General features: G+C 31.5%; 1 pseudogene; it reads left to right on the top strand.

The window, feature by feature from the left end:
• The window catches only part of LOC139849860 (uncharacterized), a 197,477-nt pseudogene that overhangs the window by 121,561 nt on the left and 49,441 nt on the right, over positions 1–26,475 (top strand).

Raw genomic sequence — 26,475 nt, 5'->3', positions numbered from 1 at the left:
AAAATAATCATTACTAGCAATCAAACAAGTCTCAAATGGCATTATCTTTCAAAAATCAAGTTCATGAATTTTAGACTTGAAAAAGTCCACTTTAATTCTCAAAATCATGTTTAGGCTCAAAGTTTGGATTATTTAACTACCTAGACATGTTACACTACTCAATTTAGCAACAATTCATGACAAAAATCGGCCATAACCTGTTTATATCAAAAAGCCCCAAATTTGCTCAAGAACACAAACCCTAGATTATTCAAAATTTGAAGTTTAAGGCTTCTAATCATGTTAAACAGCATCAATCTAGGTTATACAAGCATAATACATAAACAATTTAAGTCTAATTACACTAAAAAGCATCAAAATCAAATTGGGGAAAAAATAGCTCAAGAACACCAAATTTCGAATTAAATGGTGTTTAGGTGTAGAAATTTACCGTTTTTCTTGAGTAATTCTTAGATAGCATCCTTCTCAACATGATTTTAGCAAAAAATTTGGTGATTAACGGTTAAAAATTGGGATTTTTGGGGGTGTTTTTCGGGTTTTTTCGGGGTTTTTCGCAGCAGTTTGTTTGAGTTGGGTGTGTGAAACTGATCAGTTCTTGCGTTATATTTTTTTTCTGTAAATTGGTCCCTCCGCGAGTCGCGGGGATTTACCCTCCAAACTCCGCGACTCGCGGAGTTTGTTTGTTTTTTTTTTTTTTTTTTTTTTTTTTATATAATCATTAACTTTTGAAAACAATTAAGAAATTAATTTTAAAATTTTGTTTCCCTTGTTATTTAGGACGAGGTCGTTTCGGATCGATGTCCTAGTCCGTCTCTCGACAAAATTTTAAAATTTGTCTTTTTGTAGCGATTGTTTTAAAAGCTAAGATTTTTGGGTTTTTTAATGTTTTTGGCATACTTTAAATTAATAAGATTAAAAATAATGATAATAAAAGTTCTCGTCCCTCCCTTGGGTAAAGCAATTTCGGTTCAAAGACCTAGTCTTCAACTTACGACGAATTTTAAAAATCATATTCTTAACTTAATGAGATAAAGTAAATTTTTGTTTTTAAATTCACACAACTTAAATATAAAATTCAAATTTAAAAATTAAAAATTAAAAATTCACACCAAACTTAAAATTTGAAATGCATAAAATTAAAATTTCATATTTTAAAAATTAAAAATTCACACCAAACTTAATTTAAAAATTCATATTATAAATTCATACCAAACTTATATTAATTTTTCAAATATTTACAATTTTAAATATATATTTTTATAAAGTTTACAATATTAATTTAAGATTTAAATATTAATTTTAAAAATATGGTAAAAATAAAATTAAAAATCTTTTTGTCTTTTATATACCCGAATTGAAGACGCAAACGACCAAAAAGCTCAAAAGTACAAAAGACAATCAAAAAGGTTCCAATTATTGATAAGAAACGTCTCGAAATTACAAAAGTACAAGATTCAAAACGCAAAGTACAAGATATTAAATTGTACGCGAGGACGTTCGAAAATCCGGAACCGGGACCAGAGTCAACTCTTAACGCTCGACGCAACGGACTAAAAATTACAAGTTAACTATGTATATAAATATAATATAATATATAATTAATTATATTAATTATATATATATTATATTTATATATTATAAAACCGTCGGCAGAGAAACTCCAAGGGTGTGAGCTGTAAATACATTCTCCGCGACTCGCGGGGTTTGAAGGCAAAATTCACCGCGAGTCGCGGAGCCCCAAATTTCAACTCTGGCTATAAAGCAAACCGAATTCTGATCATTTTTCATATTCAATAATCTCTCTTCTCTCATATATACGAAAAATATATATATATATTTATAATTTATATTTTAATTTTAATTATAATTCTAATAATAAGGGTATGTTAGCGAATATTGTAAGGGTGTAAGTCGAAATTCTGTCCGTGTAACGCTACGCTATTTTTAATCATTGTAAGTTATGTTCAACCTTTTTATATTAATGTCTCGTAGCTAAGTTATTATTATGCTTATTTAAAACGAAGTAATCATGATGTTGGGCTAATTACTAAAATTGGGTAATTGGGCTTTGTACCATAATTGGGGTTTGGACAAAAGAACGACACTTGTGGAAATTAGACTATGGGCTATTAATGGGCTTTATATTTGTTTAACTAAATGAAAGTTTGTTAATGTTAATATAAAGATTTACAATTGGGCGTCCCTATAAATTACCATATACACTCGATCGGACACGATGGGCGGGGTATTTATATGTACGAATAATCGTTCATTTAACCGGACACGGGAATGGATTAATAGCCACTAGAATAATTAAAACAGGGGTGAAATTACATTCAAGGGTAATTGGTGTAATTGTTAACAAAGTAGTAAAACCTTGGTTTACACGTAGTCGATAACCTGGTGTATTCATTAAACAAAGTATTAAAACCTTGTTACAATTCGAATCCCCAATTAGTTGGAATATTTAACTTCGGGTATAAGAATAATTTGATGAGGACACTCGCACTTTATATTTATGACTGATGGACTGTTATGGACAAAAACCAGACGGACATATTAAATAATCCAGGACAAAGGACAATTAACCCATGGGCATAAAACTAAAATCAACACGTCAAACATCATGATTACGGAAGTTTAAATAAGCATAATTCTTTTATTTCATATTTAATTTCCTTTATTTTATATTTAATTGCACTTCTAATTATCGCACTTTTATTTATTATTATTTAATCGCACTTTTAATTATCGTACTTTTTAATTATCGCAATTTTATTTTATCGCATTTTTATTATTCGCAATTTCATTATCGTTATTTACTTTACGCTTTAATTTAAGTCTTGTATTTATTTTATATTTTACATTAGGTTTTAACTGCGACTAAAATCTTAAAATCGACAAACCGGTCATTAAACGGTAAAAACCCCCCTTTATAATAATAATATTACTTATATATATATTTGTATTTTTAATAAAAGTAAACTAATATAGCGTTGAGCTTTGTTTAAAGATTTCCCTGTGGAACGAACCGGACTTACTAAAAACTACACTACTGTACGATTAGGTACACTGCCTATAAGTGTTGTAGCAAGGTTTAAGTATATCCATTCTATAAATAAATAAATATCTTGTGTAAAATTGTATCGTATTTAATAGTATTTCCTGCTAAAATTAATAACTATTTTATATACACCTCGTACGACATCAAGTATTTTTTGCGCCGCTGCCGGGGACTTATCTTAAAAGCCGGAAGCGCAACGCTAATATAAAAAAAAAAAAAGATTTTTAGTTAACTTTTATTAAAATTCGTTTTGTAAAAATACGTTTTAAATATTCGAAAAATATAAAAAGAAAAACAAAAATATATGTATTTTTAAGATTTTGTTAAATATTTAAGTTTTATAAGTTTCTTTATTTTTATTTTAGTTTATAAAAATATAAGTTTTATTTTAAAATCTTTTATTTATTTAAAAACAGAAAACAGAAAATAAAAAAAAAAAATAAATAAAAAACGCGTAAAAATTCAAACCTGTCAGCTAAATTCTGGAACCCCGCGACTCGCGGGGTTTTCTTCATTAATTACCGCAACTCGCGGAGGGTATCTGACAGGCGACAGGAAGCCCTAAACCAGCATTAATTACGGTTTATAATTAATTATAATTATTATTTAAACCTAATTTTTATTATTATTATTATTATTATTAGTTGTATTTTTATTTTTATTTTTTATTTAATTTATGTATTTAGTATTAATTAGTTTTATTAAATTGTAAAATTAGTAGTTTTATTAAAAAAATAATATAAAAATAATATTTTTATAAAAATTGTACTTTTTACAACTTTTTGTATATTTTTATATTTTGTCCCTTTTTAATCGTTGTAGCGTAATATTTGTATTTTTAGCTCATATTTAATTTTAAACTTAGTTTTTGCTATAGTTATTTTTACTCCTAGATTTTTAGGCTTTGCCGTAAAATTCCTTAAGCGCTTTTTCTTTAGACTAAGATTTAGGTGCTTTAGAATTTTGCGACGCCTTTTTAAGTTTTAGTTTCTTTTTAAGTTATTTCCATTTGGGATTTAGTTTTTCCTTGAAAGCTTTAATATTTTTAGACACCTTTTTACTATGTATCAATTATCATTCCAATTAGTAATTTCAATTTGCGATTATAATTTTAAGTTAGTTGTAGTAATAAGGTTAGGTTAGTAAAGTATTTTTAAGTTTTTATAAGTTTCTTTTATTTTTCCGTCACCTTTTATTTTTCAACCATTTTTTTTCTTTTTCGACCTTTTGCTACGAACTCTTTTTCTCTCTTATTTCTCGCTATTCTAGTTTTAGGACTTAGAATTTTTTCTACTTCTTATCTAAATTTCTTAAAATTACGAAAATTTATTTTGAGTGGTTAAATTGATAGACATCAAAATTTTCTGGTTCGTAGTAATAGTTGGATTTGTACGTGGACCGGGTTATTGGAGCCAAACAGTCCTCAATTATATTGAGACCAAACGAATCCTGCCCCTCTGCTGCATCTTTTGGCTATTCGAAACGTGGGCAAAATCAGAAAAGTCTATTGATTGGATAACTTATTATAATTTTTCTTTCCTTTTAAAAACTAATAGGATATTCAGTGAATGCACCGAGCAAGACGTTCACCACCTTTTGTACGTTCACCACCTGTAACTAGATCAAGACATTTAGCAAATATAACCGCCGTTGATTTTTCTTTAGAATCGTCATCCAGTCAACCAAGTACTTCAGTTCAAATTTCCGATAATCCATTTTTTGAACCCGACCTCACAATTGAGAATCCGGAGAATATTCAGGAACGGTTCGTAGATCCTGAACCACTAAACTTTCCTCCGGAACCACCAATCATTCAAACAAAGATTGTTGAGGAACGAACCATTAAATCAGAATCATCTAGTGATACCGATTCAACAAATTCAATTATGGAGAATCTGGAACCTTTAAGTATGGAAGACCGAATGAGAGCTAAACGCACTGGCCAAGGTCACGCAATTACTCATCCAGACATTAATGCGCCAAATTATGAAATCAAAGGACAAATTTTACACATGGTGACTAATCAATGCCAATTTAGTGGTGCGCCGAAGGAAATCCAAATGAACATCTACGTACCTTTAATAGGATCTGCACACTATTTAAAATCCGAGAAGTGGAGGATGAACAGATATATCTCATGTTATTTCCCTGGACTTTAAAGGGAGAAGCCAAAGATTGGTTGGAATCGTTACCTGAAGGGGCGATTGATACATGGGATGTTTTAATTGACAAATTTCTTAAACAATTCTTTCCTGCATCTAAAGCCGTAAGACTTCAAGCAGAAATTGTTACGTTTACACAGAAACCAAATGAAACTCTATATGAGGCGTGGACAAGATATGGAAAGTTATTAAGAGGATGTCCGCAACATGGTTTAGACACCTGTCAAATAGTACAAATATTCTACCGAGGATGCGACATCACTACAAGGAAAGACATAGATATAGCAGCTGGTGGTTCTATTATGAAGAAAACCGAAACTGATGCTTACAAAATTATTGATAACACTGCTTCCCACTCACATGAGTGGCACCAAGAAAAAGATATCGTTAGATCATCTAAAGCAGCTAGAGCCGATTCTAGCCATGACTTAGATTCCATTTCCGCAAAGATAGATGCTGTGGAGAGACGAATGGAAAAGATGACTAAAGATATTCACTCAATACGAATTAGTTGTGAGCAGTGTGGAGGACCACATTTGACAAAAGATTGTCTCAGTATTGAATTAACAATGGAACAAAGAGAGAATATTTCATACATAAACCAAAGGCCTGGAAATAATTATCAGAATAATTATCAACCGCCAAGACCAATTTACAATCAAAACCAGAATTATAACCGAAATATTCCATACAACAACCAACAAGGTCCTAGCAATCAACAAGTATCCAATAATACTTACAATCAGCAAAGACCTAATTTTCAAAACAAACCACCACAACAAACCGATGATAAAAAGCCAAATTTAGAAGATATGATGACGAAGCTAGTTGAAACTCAAACGCAGTTTTTCACATCTCAGAAACAAACCAATGAACAAAATGCTCAAGCATTTAGAAATCAACAAGCTTCTATTCAAAATCTGAAACAAGAAGTAAGTAACCTAGCAAGGTTAATAGGTGAAAGAAAACCGGGAAGTCTACCTAGTGATACAAATGCTAACCCCCGGAATGAAACAGCTAAAGCCATTACCACAAGAAGTGGTACAACACTTAAACCACCTGAAATACCTGTAACTTCTGATGAAACTATTCCTACTCCACAAGAACCACAACCTGATCAAGATAAGGAAAAAGAACCGGTAGTTGAGAAGGTTAATGAAAATAACACAGTTAAGGATAAACCTTATGTTAAACCATACCAACCACCACTTCCTTACCCGAGTAAAATGAAGAAAGAAAAACTTGAAGCCGAGCAATCCAAATTTTTGGATATGTTTAAACAGATAAATGTAAATCTTCCTTTCATTGATGTGATTTCAGGAATGCCTAGATATGCTAAATTCTTGAAAGATCTAATCTCAAATAGAAAGAAAATGGAAGAACTCTCGGCTGTTACTATGAATGCTAATTGTTCAGCAGTGCTGTTGAATAAGATACCAGAAAAACTATCTGATCCAGGAAGTTTCACAATTCCATGTTTTCTGGGTAGTCTTAGTTCAATAGAAGCATTGGCAGACTTAGGTGCTAGTATAAATTTAATGCCGTATTCACTATACGCTAAACTAGACCTTGGAGAATTGAAACCAACCAGAATAAGCATACAACTAGCCGATAGATCAATAAAATATCCTAGAGGGATAATGGAGAACATGCTAGTTAAAGTTGGTACTTTAGTATTTCCAGTAGATTTTGTTGTTTTGGACATGGAAGAAGATTCTCAAGTTCCTCTCATATTAGGAAGACCATTCTTAAACACGGCTAAAGCAATGATAGACGTGTTCGGTAAGAAACTGACCCTAAGTATAGAGGATGAGAGTGTTACCTTTTCAGTTGATAGAGCAATGCAACAACCACAATCTGCAGATGATACATGTTATTATATTCAAACTATAGATGCACATGCAGAATTATTAGAAGAATTTCCAGAATTACAAGGAATAGGAGAATGTTCTTTAGGAGAAGGTAATGAACCAATTGATGAAGCTGAAATGTTAGCTACACTTATATCTAATGGATATGAACCAACAACAGAAGAAATTCAAATGCTAAAAGAAGAAGACAGATATCGATATAAATCATCGATAGAAGAACCTCCGAAATTAGAGTTAAAGCCACTTCCAAATCATTTGGAATACGCTTATTTACATGGTGAATCTGAATTACCTGTAATAATATCGTCTTCTCTTACTGAAAATGAGAAATCACAACTCATTTCTGTGTTGAAAGCTCATAAACCAGCCATTGCATGGAAGATTCATGATATTAAAGGAATAAGTCCTTCGTATTGCACACATAAAATCCTTATGGAAGAAGGTCATAAAACGTATGTGCAACGCCAACGAAGACTAAATCCTAATATGCAAGATGTAGTTAAGAAAGAGATTATTAAACTGCTAGATGCAGGTTTGATATATCCAATCTCTGATAGTCCATGGGTAAGCCCAGTTCAATGCGTACCTAAGAAGGGTGGCATGACTGTCATTATAAATGAGAAAAATGAGCTTATTCCTACTAGGACTGTAACAGGATGGCGTGTATGTATTGATTATAGAAAATTAAATGACGCCACCAGAAAAGATCACTTTCCCTTACCTTTCATAGATCAAATGTTGGAAAGATTAGCCGGAAATAGTTACTATTGTTTTCTAGATGGATTTTCCGGATATTTTTAAATTTCAATAGCACCCGAAGATCAAGAGAAAACCACATTCACGTGCCCTTATGGTACTTTTGCTTACAAACGCATGCCATTTGGACTTTGTAACGCCCCTGCAACCTTTCAAAGGTGTATGATGGCGATTTTTCATGACATGATAGAAGAATGCATGGAAGTTTTCATGGATGACTTTTCAGTCTTCGGTGATACATTTAAATCATGTCTAGTTAATCTGGAACGAATGCTAATTAGATGCGAAAAATCGAATCTATTACTTAATTGGGAGAAATGCCATTTCATGGTTAAAGAAGGCATCGTTCTTGGACATAAAATTTCAAAAGAAGGAATTGAAGTGGATAGAGCTAAAGTAGATGTAATTGCTAAACTTCCACATCCCACCAATGTTAGAGGAGTTAGGAGTTTTCTAGGGCATGCCGGTTTTTACCGACGTTTCATAAAAGATTTTTCTAAAATTGCCACTCCTATGAATAAACTCCTAGAAAAGGATGCGCCATTCATCTTTTCAGATGAGTGTATCAAATCTTTTAATATTCTTAAAGAAAAACTCACTAATGCACCGATCATGATAACACCAAATTGGAATCTACCATTTGAACTAATGTGCGATGCAAGTGATTTTGCAATGGGAGCCGTTTTAGGACAAAGGATTGAAAAACGATTTCAACCTATATATTATGCTAGTAAGACATTACAAGGAGCACAAACGAACTATACAACTACTGAAAAAGAACTCCTTGCTATTGTCTTTGCTTTTGACAAATTTTGATCATATCTCGTTCTAGCAAAAACGGTGGTCTATACCGACCATTCTGCTCTTAGATACCTATTTTCAAAACAAGATGCTAAACCAAGATTAATCCGTTGGATCTTACTCTTACAAGAGTTTGATATTGAAATCCGAGATAAAAGAGGAGCAGAAAATCTCGCCGCTGATCATCTTTCTCGTCTTGAAAATCCCGAATTAGAAGTTCTAAATGAATCGGCCATACAAGACAACTTTCCTGATGAATATCTATTGAAGATAGATTATAAAGAAATCCCATGCTTTGCAGACTATGCAAATTATTTAGTATGTGGATTCCTTGAAAAAGGATTATCGTACTAAAAACGAAAGAAATTCTTCAGTGATATAAAACACTATTTCTGGGAAGATCCACATCTGTTTAAAAGTTGTCCCGATGGAATAATACGCCGATGTGTATTTGGAGATGAAGCTAGTAAAATTTTAAACCATTGTCACACAGGACCAACAGGAGGGCATTATGGGCCTCAACTAACAGCAAGAAAAGTTTATGAAGCTGGATTCTATTGGCCTACAATTTACAAAGACGCACACCTTCTTTGCAAATCCTGTGATGCATGTCAAAGGGCCGGAAAAATAAGTCAACGTGATGAAATGCCACAAAATGTCATCCAAGTATGTGAAGTATTTGACATTTGGGGTATTGACTTTATGGGTCCATTTCCAAAATCTCATAATAATCTATATATACTCGTAGCCATTGATTATGTATCTAAATGGGCGGAAGCACAAGCTCTCCCAACTAACGATGCACGAGTTGTAGTCAACTTTTTAAAACGTCTTTTTGCAAGGTTTTGAACACCGAAAGCTTTAATAAGTGATCGGGGTACTCATTTCTGTAATAATCAACTTGAGAAAGTTCTTAAAAGATATGGAGTAACTCATAAAATCTCCACCGCATATCATCCACAAACAAGTGGACAAGTTGAAAATACAAACCGAGCTTTAAAACGTATTCTAGAGAAAACCGTAGGATCAAATCCGAAGGAATGGTCCATTAAATTGGAGGATGCACTCTGGGCTTTTAGAACAGCCTATAAAACTCCAATTGGAACCACACCTTTTAGACTTGTTTATGGAAAAGCATGTCATCTTCCAGTAGAAATTGAACACAAAGCATTTTGGGCTTTGAAGACATGTAATCTTGATTTACATGAAGCCGGACGTCTACGATTAAGTCAACTAAACGAATTAGAAGAATTAAGACATGAAGCATACGAAAATTCGTTAATCTATAAAGAAAGAACGAAGAAATGGCATGATAAAAGAATCAAAAGATCAAAAGAATTTAAAGAAGGAGACAGAGTTCTTCTTTTCAATTCACGATTCAAGCTATTTCCTGGAAAATTGAAATCAAGATGGTCTGGACCATTCATAGTCAAAAGAGTTTTCCCATACGGAACGATAGAATTGATAAATTCAAATGGGATTGAATTTAAAGTTAATGGTCACAGAGTTAAACATTACATACATGGTCCGATGGAAGTCGACAACGAAGTTAATCACAATTTCGACACCACAGCTAATTAAGTGTGGGGAGAATCAAGTCTTTAAAGGATAATATGTATTTCTGTTAGAGTTAGATTGTCTGTTTTCGTGTAGTTCTCGAAAATGGAACACGAATGGTCTTTCCCTAGCAGACCCTAAAGAACTAGTCTTCTCCCCCCATTCTGAATTTTTATTTTTTTTTAGGTTTTTACGAAATGAAGACTGCCTGTGAACTAAACCATGGTCTAATGCTACACGCTTTGATCACTAAACGTAATAATGACATACTACCGAGTGAAATAGTATCAGTAATCAGAGAAAGAATGGACGGAGTTAGAAAAGAATCCAGATGCGAAGATAATAAGTTACAATTTGGTAAAGGAAAATCAAAATCCGCAGCGAAAAGAAGAGCACGACACCTAGAAAGATGTCACAAATGCGGAAAATGGTCACATGGAGGTAAATGTTCAAATAATCAAACCTATTCAAATACCGAATTTGTTACTTTATGCAGAGACGGACCGTTCATATGTTTAGAAGAAAAGACACTGAATGCTCGAGGTTATGCCTATGTAGCCATGGAAAATCAATTAAACCGACTATCTTATGAATGGGATAGATCATATAACTAAGAAATCTATTTCACAGGTATGTCTGTACAGTTTTTTTATTTTTTTTTATTTTTAACCTTTTGATAATAAACGCTAATTTGTTCGCTAAAAAGTATTAAATTGGTATTAAATAAAATTAGGTTTGGCGACCGAAATTATTGATATCATTCAGAAATTTATTACATCACTGCGAAATTTAACGTTTATTCTTAAGGTATAAATATCTTTAATCAATCAACCCAAAATATTTCAAAAATTCGTCATGAGTTAAATTAGGTCTTGTAACCGAAATTACTTTACCGAAAAGAGGGGCGCATATTTTTGATAATATTTGATTGATTAAAGTGGGATAAAAAGACAAAAAGATTTTTAATTTTATTTTTACCATATTTTTAAAATTAATATTTAAATCTTAAATTAATATTGTAAACTTTGTAAAAACAATATATTTAAAATTGTAAATATTTGAAAAATTAATATAAGTTTGATATGAATTTATGAATTTTTAAATTAAGTTTGGTGTGAATTTTTAAAATATAAATTCTTAATTTTATGCATTTTAAATTCTAAGTTTGGTGTGAATTTTTAATAATAATTTTGAATTTCATATTTAAGTTGTGTGAATTTAAAAACAAAAATTTACTTTATCTCATTAAGTTAAGAATATGATTTTTAAAATTCGTCGTAAGTTGAAGACTAGGTCTTTGAACCGAAATTGCTTTACCCAAGGAAGGGACGAGAACTTTTATGATCATTATTTTTAATCTTATTGATTTAAAGTATGCCAAAAACATTAAAAAACCCAAAAATCTTAGCTTTTAAAACAATCGCTACAAAAAGACAAATTTTAAAATTTTGTCGAAGGAAGGACTAGGACATCGATCCGAAACGACCTCGTCCTAAATAACAAGGGAAACAAAATTTTAAAATTAATTTCTTAATTGTTTTCAAAAGTTAATGATTATAAAAAAAAAAAAAAAAAAAAACTCCGCGACTCGCGGAGTTTGGAGGGTAAATCCCCGCGACTCGCGGAGGGACCAATTTACAGAAAAAAAATATAACGCAAGAACTGATCAGTTTCACACACCCAACTCAAACAAACTGCTGCGAAAAACCCCGAAAAAACCCGAAAAACAACCCCAAAAATCCCAATTTTTAACCGTTAATCACCAAATTTTTTGCTAAAATCATGTTGAGAAGGATGCTATCTAAGAATTACTCAAGAAAAACGGTAAATTTCTACACCTAAACACCATTTAATCCGAAATTTTGTGTTCTTGAGCTATTTTTCCCCAATTTGATTTTGATGCTTTTTAGTGTAATTAAGCTTAAATTGTTTATGTATTATGCTTGTATAACCTAGATTGATGCTGTTTAACATGATTAGAAGCCTTAAACTTCAAATTTTGAGTAATCTAGGGTTTGTGTTCTTGAGCAAATTTGGGGCTTTTTGATATAAAAAGTTTATGGCCGATTTTTGTCATGAATTGTTGCTAAAATAAGTAGTGTAACATGTTTAGGTAGTTAAATGATCCAAACTTTGAGCCTAAATATGATTTTGAGAATTAAAGTGGACTTTTTCAAGTCTAAAATTCATGAACTTGATTTTTGAAAGATAATGCCATTTGAGACTTGTTTAATTGCTAGTAATGATTATTTTGACATGTTATTTGAGTTGAATGCTTATGAACTTGGCGAACATTTTCGTATATGCTTATTTGAAAAAGTGTAGATTTCACAAAAATGTGAAAATGAGCTTAAGTTTGATATAAATTGATAATGTCATTGTAATTATTTTGATTGATGATTTTGCTGACACTAATGCATATTTGGATGCACAAAAATTGTGTTTGATGTGTTTTGCAGAATGAAAGGGGTGAATCTTCATCCCAAGCCCGCAATGCTCCTGCTGAAAATTTGGAACAACAGGAGGTGGATAACTACTACAAGCAGGATGTACCTCATCCAGTCATGACCTTTTCCGATATGCATTTGGAAGAGTTGCACCCGAACCTGAGATTTGACAGACTTTGGATAGATTATCCAAAATATCAACGGGGTTTGCATACTCTTCATTCCAAGGTTGTTGAGGTACCGAGGGTCATAGAATGGGGACCCTTAGAAGCTGTAGAATTGGCCGGGCCAATTAGGGAATTACTTGTACAGAGGTATGGTAATTCTTCTTTTAATGACTGGATATGTTTATTCACCATACGTAGACATGTATATAAAGTATGGTGTGAAGAATTGTTATGTAGTATAGAGTTGAATGATCGGGTAGCTAGTTTAACCGATCGTTCTTTTATTAGATTTTTGTTAGGCGGTTCGATGCGCCACATGTCTTTACTGGACATGGCTCAGGCTTTACGTATATATACGCCTGAGGAGTTAGCGTCTGCCGATTGTAGAGGATTGATACTAAACGGTAGAAAGATAGATGAGAATTTTGATACACACGGTGTGTGGAGTCAAATGACAAGCCATCACCGTTTCAAAGGGGGAAATTACTCTTATTTGGATATAGATAGAGCCGAATTAAGAGTGATACATAGGTTTTTAGCTAATTCGATTACACAAAGGGGTAAAAACAAAGAAAAGGTAAATGAACAAGATTTGTTTTACCATATGTGTATTCGAGACCCACAGAGCGCTGTAAGTATACCATATTGTGTGGGTTATTATTTATCAGCTATGGTTCGGGGGATGCGACCACATAGCATAATAGGAGGTGGTATTTTTATTACTTTGATTGGTGAATATCTCGGTGTGGATATAAGTCGGGGGGGATTATTACTAGAAGAGCCGGAACCCCGCGATACTATAGGTTTAAATGTATACCATGGTGCGAAAGTTTTGAAGAGGCGAAATAACGCCGCAGTACGATACCATGGTAGACATTCACAGGTGGAGAGAAACCAGCAACAAGGTAATGTAGGAGGGGGGAATGAGATGCAAGAAATGCATAGGTTTATAGCTTCTCAGGAATACGAAAATGCTAGACAGAGAGCATTTGAAGATTGGCAAGTTCATCAGAACCAAATCATAGCTCATTGCCAACATATAGGTAGAAACTATATTCCTACACCGAAACCCATCTTCCCTCCTTGGTCTATAGAGATGCAGCCACCATATCCTACGTATGACCCTGCCGAAGCATTCTATAGCACTTATGGTTATGCCTGGAACCCCTATTGGAACCAATATCATCCTTAGTTTACTTATTATTTTTTATTATTTTGTAATTTGTAATTATTGATACGTTTAATACTTTTGTTAATATTGTAATCATTTTTATAATTATCTAACTTTTATTCTTAGACTTTAATAATTTTTGAATGTGGGGTAATATACCAAACTTCAAAAATATGTATATATGTTTGCAGTTTATCTTATGTACACAACAGGGTAAAACAACGCATTTTCAAAGACTGGCATTAAGTTCAGCAAAAGCAACTAATTTTGACGACAAGATGCAAAATATATGTGAAATAACAACAAGACGGAATGAACAAATGATGTGCACCATTTATCATTCAGCAAACAAACGCCAATATATTTGGAAACTTTGGTAAAATTTAATCATTTTCACACAAATCACCCTCAATAATTTAAATTGTTACTGATTTCTTGCAAATGAGGGCATTGCAAGATCTTAAGTGGGGGAAGGGGTTAAATTCTTTCGGATTTTAAAATTTTTATATTAAACACTTGGTTACCATTAAAAAAACTAGTAAAGCAGTAGTTGTATTAGAATCTAGTGCTCTCTGATAAAAAAGAACAGCCCTAGTCTTATATACTGACTACCCAATTCTAGTAAAATTTTTAAAAATTTTCAATTAAATGAATTCAAAATCATGTTTATACATATTTATGAACGATAAAACTAGGTTTTAACACCGAAATTATTGTTACCTCGGAAAGGACATAAATTAAGAAACAAACTAAAATGTTAAAATTCATTTAAAATGGAATAGAGGACGATAAAAAGGAAAATAAAAAGCCAAGTGTGGGAAAATTTACCAAGTTATTTTAAACATATGTCACATATATCTGTAACAAATAACTGAAAATACTTTTGCTTTGGACTAAACTAAACTGTTTTTACCCGATGAAAGAAAAGAAGAGATGGATCTACATGATGAATCAATTCCATCATTAAAAGGAAGTAAAGTCTTCCGAAAAAGACACGCGCTTCTTGATTTAGGTCATGAAGTTGTCGTCCAGACCAGCTGTAGGTTGACGAAAAATCTAGAAAAGTCATCACTAAAATCAGCAGGAAATCCACGGACCTCAGCATTAAACAGGGTTGCCAAGTGGTCAGATTTATCCTAACCATGAGAAGGATTTATCTCGTACAATGGGGGGGCACCATGCAAGTTAGCTGGATAAGACTAATGAATTAGATCCCCAGAAAGGATAATCTCCTTACAGATTAAAAATCAGCTTTTAAGACTGATATTACTCAATCCTAGAGATTGACCTTAAAGATTGAGAATTCAAACTCATGGAATTCAATGATATCTAAACTCGAGCTTGAACGAGAAAATATTTTGATCAAAATTATAAACCGATTTGTTTTCTGAAAACCCTATTTTCAATGCGTTCATTACCATTGAACGTAAAATCCTAGGAATTCACCTGGAATTCATTAGGTCACCTGAACTAAATCGGGTGTCAACCGTAAGAACGGTGGTTGCATAGCATGGTCAAAGACAGGACCTTGTGCCAGGCCGAAAAATTATAAGGGTGAGCTTTACTATTGCTCCTACCAAGGATAGTAATTGCGTCCGACACGTTATAGACCATAATCAAAAGCATGTCACGGGACATTGCCTTAACAGTTGCTTGTTCAACGCTTTCCTTTCAACCGGACGGTAGTTTACCGAAAGGTAATATACGGGACAAGTAAACTGGACGTGTTGCTTTCCAAATACAAGGTTAGCAAGTGGGTGACACAAAACCGCAAGTTTTGAGCTAAAATTTTCAAATCTGAAACCCACCAAACCCACAAAAATATTTTGCAAACACCGGTAAAGGGTTATTCCGGAAAACTTATCTAGGGTAAAAAACTAGATTTCAAAAAAATCAAATGTTTTCATAAAGATCCAATTTCCTTAATGGATCTAAATTTTTATAGTCATGTGGGACTGTAAACCATATCGTTACTACCATTGTTTATACCGCCGTATAGAAATCACTGATGTACAAAGTGTGAAGAATAAAGAAGTGATTCTAGTATTTCAAGACGATATTGCTTGAGGACAAGCAACGCTCAAGTGTGGGAATATTTGATAATGCTAAAAACGAACATATATTTCATAGCATTATTCCTCAAGAAAGACAAGCTTTTTGTTGCAATTGTTCTATTTACAAGTGATATTCGTTTAAATAATAAAAGGTGAAGACAAAAGACAGATTCGACGAATTGAAGACGCAAACGACCAAAAAGCTCAAAAGTACAAAAGACAATCAAAAAGGTTCCAATTATTGATAAGAAACGTCTCGAAATTACAAGAGTACAAGATTCAAAACGTAAAGTACAAAATATAAAATTGTACGCAAGGACGTTCGAAAATCCGGAACCGGGACCAGAGTCAACTCTTAACGCTCGACGCAACGGACTAAAAATTACAAGTTAACTATGTATATAAATATAATATAATATATAATTAATTATATTAATTATATATATATATTATATTTATATATTATAAAACCGTCGGCAGAGAAACTCCAAGGGTGTGAGTTGTAAATACATTCTCCGCGACTCGCGGGGTTTGAAGGCAAAATTCACCGCGAGTCGCGGAGCCCCAAATTTCAACTCTGGCTATAAAGCAAACCGAATTCTGATCATTTTTCATATTCAATAATCTCTCTTCTCTCATATATACGAAAAATATATATATATATATATATTTATAATTTATATTTTAATTTTAATTATAATTCTAATAATAAGGGTATGTTAGCGAATATTGTAAGGGTGTAAGTCGAAATTCTGTCCGTGTAACGCTACGCTATTTTTAATCATTGTAAGTTATGTTCAACCTTTTTATATTAATGTCTCGTATCTAAGTTATTATTATGCTTATTTAAAACGAAGTAATCATGATGTTGGGCTAATTACTAAAATTGGGTAATTGGGCTTTGTACCATAATTGGGGTTTGGACAAAAGAACGACACTTGTGGAAATTAGACTATGGGCTATTAATGGGCTTTATATTTGTTTAACTAAATGAAAGTTTGTTAATGTTAATATAAAGATTTACAATTGGGCGTCCCTACAAATTACCATATATACTCGATCGGACACGATGGGCGGGGTATTTATATGTACGAATAATCGTTCATTTAACCGGACACGGGAATGGATTAATAGCCACTAGAATAATTAAAACAGGGGTGAAATTACATTCAAGGGTAATTGGTGTAATTGTTAACAAAGTAGTAAAACCTTGGTTTACACGCAGTCGATAACCTGGTGTATTCATTAAACAAAGTATTAAAACCTTGTTACAATTCGAATCCCCAATTAGTTGGAATATTTAACTTCGGGTATAAGAATAATTTGATGAGGACACTCGCACTTTATATTTATGACTGATGGACTGTTATGGACAAAAACCAGACGGACATATTAAATAATCCAGGACAAAGGACAATTAACCCATGGGCATAAAACTAAAATCAACACGTCAAACATCATGATTACGGAAGTTTAAATAAGCATAATTCTTTTATTTCATATTTAATTTCCTTTATTTTATATTTAATTGCACTTCTAATTATCGCACTTTTATTTATTGTTATTTAATCGCACTTTTAATTATCGTACTTTTTAATTATCGCAATTTTATTTTATCGCATTTTTATTAGTCGCAATTTCATTATCGTTATTTACTTTACGCTTTAATTTAAGTCTTGTATTTATTTTATATTTTACATTAGGTTTTAACTGCGACTAAAATCTTAAAATCGACAAACCGGTCATTAAACGGTAAAAACCCCCCTTTATAATAATAATATTACTTATATATATATTTGTATTTTTAATAAAAGTAAACTAATATAGCGTTGAGCTTTGTTTAAAGATTTCCCTGTGGAACGAACCGGACTTACTAAAAACTACACTACTGTACGATTAGGTACACTGCCTATAAGTGTTGTAGCAAGGTTTAAGTATATCCATTCTATAAATAAATAAATATCTTGTGTAAAATTGTATCGTATTTAATAGTATTTCCTGCTAAAATTAATAACTATTTTATATACACCTCGTACGACATCAAGTATAGATAGAGAAGACTAGGTCTTTGAACCGAAATTGCTTTACCCAAGGAAGGGACGAGAACTTTTATTATCATTATTTTTAATCTTATTGATTTAAAGTATGCCAAAAACATTAAAAAACCCAAAAATCTTAGCTTTTAAAACAATCGCTACAAAAAGACAAATTTTAAAATTTTGTCGAAGGACGGACTAGGACATCGATCCGAAACGACCTCGTCCTAAATAACAAGGGAAACAAAATATAAAAATATACAAAAAATTGTAAAAATTACAATTTTTATAAAAATATTATTTTTATATTATTTATTTAATAAAACTACTAATTTTACAAATTAATTAAAACTAATTTAAACAAAATAAAACAAATTAAATAAAAAGTAAATCTTAAAATAAAACTAATAATAATAATAATAATTAGGGTTTATATTATTAATAATTAATAATAATTCGTAATTAATGCTGGTTTAGGGTTTTTGTCCGTGTGTCAGGTAGCCTCCGCGAGTTGCGGTAATTTATAAAGAAAACCCCGCGAGTCGCGGGGTTCAGAATTTCAGCTGACAGGTTTTATCTTCAACGCGTTTTTCTTTATTTATTTATTTATTTTATTTTCTGTTTTTAATTTTTATATAAATAAAAGATATTAAAATTAAACTTATATTTTTATAAACTAAAATAAAAATAAAGAAACTTATAAAACTTAAATATTTAACAAAATCTTAAAAATACATATATTTTTGTTTTTCTTTTTATATTTTTGAATAATTAAAACGTATTTTTACAAAAGCGAATTTTAATAAAAGTAAACAAAAAATCTTTTTTTTTTTTATATTAGCGTTGCGCTTCCGGCTTTTAAGATATTCCCCGGCAGCGGCGCCAAAAACTTGATGATGTAGCGTGAGGGTACGAAATAGTATTATTTTTAATACAAAATACTACAAAATATGACACAAGTTTTATTAATTTACGGATGGGATATACCTAAACCTTGCTACAACACTTATAGGCAGTGTACCTAATCGTACAGTAGTGTAGTTTTTAGTAAGTCCGGTTCGTTCCACAGGGAAATCTTTAAACAAAGCTCAACGCTATATTAGTTTACTTTTATAAAAATACAAATATATATATAAGTAATATTATTATTATAAAGGGGGTTTTTACCGTTTAATGACCGGTTTGTCGATTTTAAGACTTTAGTCGCAGTTAAAACCTATTGTAAAATATAAAATAAATACAAGTCTTAAATTAAAGCGTAAAGTAAATAACGATAATGAAATTGCGAATAATAAAAGTGCGATAAAATAAAATTGCGATAATTAAAAAGTACGATAATTAAAAGTGCGATTAAATAACAATAAATAAAAGTGCGATAATTAGAAGTGCAATTAAATATAAAATAAAGGAAATTAAATATGAAATAAAAGAATTATGCTTATTTAAACTTCCGTAATCATGATGTTTGACGTGTTGATTTTAGTTTTATGCCCATGGGTTAATTGTCCTTTGTCCTGGATTATTTAATATGTCCGTCTGGTTTTTGTCCATAACAGTCCATCAGTCATAAATATAAAGTGCGAGTGTCCTCATCAAATTATTCTTATACCCGAAGTTAAATATTCCAACTAATTGGGGATTCGAATTGTAACAAGGTTTTAATACTTTGTTTAATGAATACACCAGGTTATCGACTGCGTGTAAACCAAGGTTTTACTACTTTGTTAACAATTACACCAATTACCCTTGAATGTAATTTCACCCCTGTTTTAATTATTCTAGTGGCTATTAATCCATTCCCGTGTCCGGTTAAATGAACGATTATTCGTACATATAAATACCCCGCCCATCGTGTCCGATCGAGTGTATATGGTAATTTATAGGGACGCCCAATTGTAAATCTTTATATTAACATTAACAAACTTTCATTTAGTTAAACAAATATAAATCCCATTAATAGCCCATAGTCTAATTTCCACAAGTATCGTTCTTTTGTCCAAACCCCAATTATGGTACAAAGCCCAATTACCCAATTTTAGTAATTAGCCCAACATCATGATTACTTCGTTTTAAATAAGCATAATAATAACTTAGCTACGAGACATTAATATAAAAAGGTTGAACATAACTTACAATGATTAAAAATAGCGTAGCGTTACACGGACAGAATTTCGAATTACACCCTTACAACATTCGCTAACATACCCTTATTATTAGAATTATAATTAAAATTAAAATATAAATTATAAATATATATATATATTTTTCGTATATATGAGAGAAGAGAGATTATTGAATATGAAAAATGATCAGAATTCGGTTTGCTTTATAGCCAGAGTTGAAATTTGGGGCTCCGCGACTCGCGGTGAATTTTGCCTTCAAACCCCGCGAGTCGCGGAGAATGTATTTACAGCTCACACCCTTGGAGTTTCTCTGCCGACGGTTTTATAATATATAAATATAATATATATATAATTAATATAATTAATTATATATTATATTATATTTATATACATAGTTAACTTGTAATTTTTAGTCCGTTGCGTCGAGCGTTAAGAGTTGACTCTGGTCCCGGTTCCGGATTTTCGAACGTCCTCGCGTACAATTTAATATCTTGTACTTTGCGTTTTAAATCTTGTACTTTTGTAATTTCGAGACGTTTCTTATCAATAATTGGAACCTTTTTGATTGTCTTTTGTACTTTTGAGCTTTTTGGTCGTTTGCGTCTTCAATTCGTCGAATCTGTCTTTTGTCTTCACTTTTTATTATTTAAACGAATATCACTTGTAAATAGAACAATTGCAACTAAAAGCTTGTCTTTCTTGAGGAATAATGCTATGAAATATATGTTCGTTTTTAGCATTATCAAATATACTTGGTACACTACTCTACGATTAAAAACTTGATGATGTAGCGTGAGGGTACGAAATAGTATTATTTTTAATACAAAATACTACAAAATATGACACAAGTTTTATTTATTTATGGATGGGATATACCTAAACCTTGCTACAACACTATAGGTAGTGTACCTAATCGTAGAGTAGTGTAGTTTTTAGTAAGTCCGGTTCGTTCCACAGGGAGCTGGTGATACTTACTATATTTTTAACTATATTTATACAAAATATATATAATTATATAAGTAGTAATATTATTATAAAAGGGGGGTTTTACCGTTTAATGACCGGTTTGTCGATTCTATATTTTAAGCGTAAAGATAAATGACGATAATTAAAGTGCGTAAAATAATGACAATAAATAAAATGACAGTAAATAAAATTGCGAGTAATAAAATGACAGTAAATAAAGATACGATGAGAAATATAATAAAAGAATTATGCTTATTTAAACTTCCGTAATCATGATGTTTGACGTGTTGATTTTAATTTATTACCATGGGTTAATTGTCCTTTGTCCTGGTTTATTTGATACGTCTATCTGGTTTTTGTCCATAATAGTCCATCGGTCATAAAAATAAAGTGCGAGTATCCTCGTCAAATTACCCTTATACCCGAAAGTCAAATATTCCAACTGATTAAGGATTTAAACTGTGACGCAGTTATCACTTCTGTCAACAATTACACCAGTTATCACTGTATGTAATCCACCCCTGTTTTAATTAGTTTATGAATATTAATTCATCCACTTGATCAGAATGAATAATCAATTACCCAACCCAATTGATTAATTAAATGATTATAACAGATTCCATATGAACATCACTAAATAGGACAACCATAATCATTATTAATTATTAGGTTAATTAATTTGAAGATAGGTTCGACAGACTCCAATGAGTTGTCACTCAATTAGACAATACCCCCCATCTATTAATAGTCAATAGTTCAATTTCTACAAGTGTCGGTCTTTTGCCCAAACCTTAATTATGGTCCAAAGTTCAATAACCCCTTCTTAATATTTTAGCCCAACATCACGATTACTTCGGCTCAAATAAGCATAATAATAACTTAGTTACGATACATTAATGTAAAAAGGTTGAACATAACTTACAATGATTAAAAATAGCGTAGCGTTACACGGACAGAATTTCGACTTACACACTCAAACGATCTCTATCATAAATCTTATTATTATCATAATTTAAAATTAAAATTAAGATTATTGTTATATCTTATTAAGTTAACATTATGATAGAGATATAGAATATAGATATTGATAATTGATATTGATAAATAAGAAAAAGATAGAAAAAGGTGTGTTTTTACATTACGATTACAAAGCCTTTTATAGGCAAATTTAGAAATTGAATTTTCACTTATGACCCCTGAACTATGCTCAATTAACAACTTTTTATTATTTAATATTATTCTTATTATGAATTATTTAAATATTATATTTTATTCTTGTGCATAGTTGACTCGTAATTTTTACACCGCTGCGTCGAGCGTTGAGAGTTGACTCTGGTCCCGGTTCCGGATTTTCGAACGTCCTTGCGTACAATTTTATATTTTGTACTTTGCGTTTTGTAACTTGTACTCTTGTCATTTTTAGACGTTCCTCATCAATAATTTGAACCTTTTTGATTGTATCTTGTACTTTTGAGCTTTTTGGACCTTTGTGTCTTCAATTCGTCGTTTTCGCCTTTTGTCTTCGCACTTATTTAAAATAAACGAATATTACTTGAAAATGGAACAATTGCAACTAAAATCTTGTCTTTCTTGGGGGATTTTGCTATGAAATATATGTTCCTTTTTAGCCTTATCAATATCCCCACACTTGAGCGTTGCTTGTCCTCAAGCAATACAGTCTTGAAATAATATAATACATCACACGAATCACTTCTTTATTCTTCACACTTTGTACATCAGTGATTTTGATAGAGCGGTATAAACAATGATAGTAACGATATGGTTAAAGGTGGGTGTGTCATCCACAGTTGCCTTGGGTTTAGGACAACGACACTTGCAATCAAATAGCCGATTTACTTTCGGTTTCCAAAGCAAAGTGCACATTTGAAAGGCGGTTTACAGTCCCACATGACTATAAAAATTTAGATCCTTTAAGGAAATTGGATCTTTATGAAAACATTTGATCTTTTGAAAATTCAAGCTAGATTTTACCCTAGACAAGTTTTCTGATTTGATCCATCATCGGTGTTGCAAAATATATTTGGGGATCAATATTTTGGCTAAAACTTTTAGGTTCGTGTAATCCACTGCTATCCCGGTATCGGAAAGTACACATCCAGTTTACTTGTTCCGTATATTATCTTTCGGTAAACTACCGTCCGGTTGTAAAGGAAAGCGATGAACAAGAAACTGTTAAGGCAATGTCCCGTGACATGCAGATGATTATGGTCTTTTAACGTGTCGGATGCTAGAACTATCCTTGGTAGGAGCGATAGTAAAGATCATCCTATGATTTTTCGGTCTGGCACAAGGTCCTGTCTCCGACCATGCTATGCAACCACCGTTCTTACGGTTGACACCCGATTTGGTTCAGGTGACCTAATGAATTCCAGGTGAATTCCTAGGATTTTACGTTCAATGGTAATGAACGCATTGAAAATGGGTTTTCAGAAAACAAATCGGTTTGTATTTTTGATCAAAATATTTTCTCGTTCAAGCTCGAGTTTAGATATCATTGAATTCCATGAGTTTGAATTCTCAATCTTTAAGGTCAATCTCAAGGATTGAGTAATATCAGTCTTAAAAGCTGATTTTTAATCTTTAAGGAGATTATCCTTTCTGGGGATCTGATTCATTAGTCTTATCAAGCTAATTTGCACGGTGCCTCCCCATTGTACGAGATAAATCCTTCTCATGGTTAGGATAAATCTGACCACATGGCGACCCTGTTTGATGCTGAGGTCCGTGGATTTCCTGCTGATTTTAGAGATGACTTTTCTAGATTTTTCGTCAACCTACAGCTGGTCTGGACGACAACTTCTTGACCTAAATCAAGAAGCGCGTGTCTTTTTCGGAAGACTTTACTTCCTTTTAATGATGGAATTGATTCATCGTGTAGATCCATCTTTCTTTCAAATATATTACAGTAAACCGGGTAAAACTGATTAGTATCATCCAAAACAAAAGTACCTGCAATAATCTTGTACAAAGATATGTGATAGATAATTTTTAATTGAATAACTTGGTACATTCTCCCCACACTTAGTTTCTTTCTTTGCCTTTTTATTCTCCTTTATTCCATTTTAAATGAATTCAAGCATTTTAGGTTGTTTCTCAATTTATGTCCTTTCCGAGGTAACGATAATTTCGGCATTAACACCTAGTTTTATCGTTCATAAATATGTATAAACATGATTTTGAATTCATTTAGTTGAAAATTTTTCAAATTTTCACAAAATTTGGCAAATAAACCAAGTATAAACCTGAGAGAATTTATAACCCTTCCCCACACTTAAGATCATGCAATGCCCTCATTTGCATGAAATCAGACTATAATTTAAATTCATGAGGGTGATTAGCGTAGAAAAGTGATTAAAAATACCGAGTTTGCAAACATATTGTTATTTCACATTTGATTTTTTGCGTCTTGTCAAAATCAGTAGCTTTTGCTGAACTTCATGACAGTCTTTGAAAGTGCGCTGTTTTACCCTGTTTTGTACATAAGATAAAATACAAACATATATATATATATATATATATATATATATATATATATATATATATATATATATATATATATATATATATATATATATATATATATATATATATATATATATATATATATATATATATATATATATATATATATATATATATATATATATATATATTTTTGAAGTTTGGTTTATAACCCCACTTTTCAAAAAATTATAAAGTATAATATTTTTGGCATACTTTAAATCAATAAAATTAAAAATAATGATAACAAAATTTGTCGCCCCGCCCTCGGGTAAAGTAATTTCGGCTTAATGACCTAGTCTTCAACTCACGACGAATTTTAGAAATCATTTTTTTCAACTTAATGAATTAAAGTAAATTTTGTTTTTAAAATTCACACAAAACTTAAATTAAAAAAAACATATTAATTTTATATAAAACCTACAAAACAAAAATTCAGAATGGAGGGAGAAAACTAGTTCTTTAGTGTCTGCTAGTGGAAAAGACCACTCGGATTCCAATAAGATATAACAATAATCTTAATTTTAATTTTAAATTATGATAATAATAAGATTTATGATAGAGATCGTTTGAGTGTGTAAGTCGAAATTCTGTCCGTGTAACGCTACGCTATTTTTAATCATTGTAAGTTATGTTCAACCTTTTTATATTAATGTCTCGTAGCTAAGTTATTATTATGCTTATTTAAAACGAAGTAATCATGATGTTGGGCTAATTACTAAAATTGGGTAATTGGGCTTTGTACCATAATTAAGGTTTGGGCAAAAGACCGACACTTGTGGAAATTGGACTATTGACTATTAATAGATGTGGGGTATTGTCTAATTGAGTGACAACTCATTGGAGTCTGTTGAACCTATCTTCAAATTAATTAACCTAATAATTAATAATGATTATGGTTGTCCTATTTAGTGATGTTCATATGGAATCTGTTATAATCATTTAATTAATCAATTGGGTTGGGTAATTGATTATTCATTCTGATCAAGTGGATGAATTAATATTCATAAACTAATTAAAACATGGGTGGATTACATACAGTGATAACTGGTGTAATTGTTGACAGAAGTGATAACTGCGTCACAGTTTAAATCCTTAATCAGTTGGAATATTTGACTTTCGGGTATAAGGGTAATTTGACGAGGATACTCGCACTTTATTTTTATGACCGATGGACTATTATGGACAAAAACCAGATAGACGTATCAAATAAACCAGGACAAAGGACAATTAACCCATGGTAATAAATTAAAATCAACACGTCAAACATCATGATTACGGAAGTTTAAATAAGCATAATTCTTTTATTATATTTCTCATCGTATCTTTATTTACTGTCATTTTATTACTCGCAATTTTATTTACTGTCATTTTATTTATTGTCATTATTTTACGCACTTTAATTATCGTCATTTATCTTTACGCTTAAAATATAGAATCGACAAACCGGTCATTAAACGGTAAAACCCCCTTTTATAATAATATTACTACTTATATAATTATATATATTTTGTATAAATATAGTTAAAAATATAGTAAGTATCACCAGCTCCCTGTGGAACGAACCGGACTTACTAAAAACTACACTACTCTACGATTAGGTACACTGCCTATAGTGTTGTAGCAAGGTTTAGGTATATCCCATCCGTAAATAAATAAAACTTGTGTCATATTTTGTAGTATTTTGTATTAAAAATAATACTATTTCGTACCCTCACGCTACATCATCAAGTTACATTTTTATGCGAGGTGTATATGATTATTTATAAATTCATATC

The sequence above is a fragment of the Rutidosis leptorrhynchoides genome, chromosome 5 (genome assembly GCF_046630445.1).
Source record: "Rutidosis leptorrhynchoides isolate AG116_Rl617_1_P2 chromosome 5, CSIRO_AGI_Rlap_v1, whole genome shotgun sequence".
NCBI classification, from domain to species: Eukaryota; Viridiplantae; Streptophyta; class Magnoliopsida; order Asterales; family Asteraceae; genus Rutidosis; species Rutidosis leptorrhynchoides.
This window is presented reverse-complemented; position numbering and strand designations above follow the sequence as displayed.